This window comes from Tupaia chinensis, unplaced genomic scaffold (assembly GCF_000334495.1).
Source record: "Tupaia chinensis unplaced genomic scaffold, TupChi_1.0 Scaffold000429_1, whole genome shotgun sequence".
Lineage (NCBI taxonomy): Eukaryota > Metazoa > Chordata > Mammalia > Scandentia > Tupaiidae > Tupaia > Tupaia belangeri.
In genome coordinates this window covers 333868-334103 of record NW_006159934.1, presented here as the reverse complement: position 1 = coordinate 334103, position 236 = coordinate 333868, and positions in this window count along the sequence as shown.

The window sequence follows — 236 nt, the reverse complement described above, 5'->3', positions numbered from 1 at the left end:
CAGGAGGCGCCGAGCCGCTACCGCCGCTGCCACTCGAGCCGCCTCGGAGCCAGAGCCGGCACCGCCTCCCGCGGCCGCCGCTACAAGCTCAGGGGGCGGGGCCAATAGCGGACACGCCTAGGGGCGGGGTCTCCGTGTCGGGCACGCCCCTGCAGGGCTTTAAAGGCGCCGCGCGTCGTAGCATGGAGGCTGGCTTGGAGGAGTGGGGAAGTGATGTGAGAATCGTCTGCCGTCTC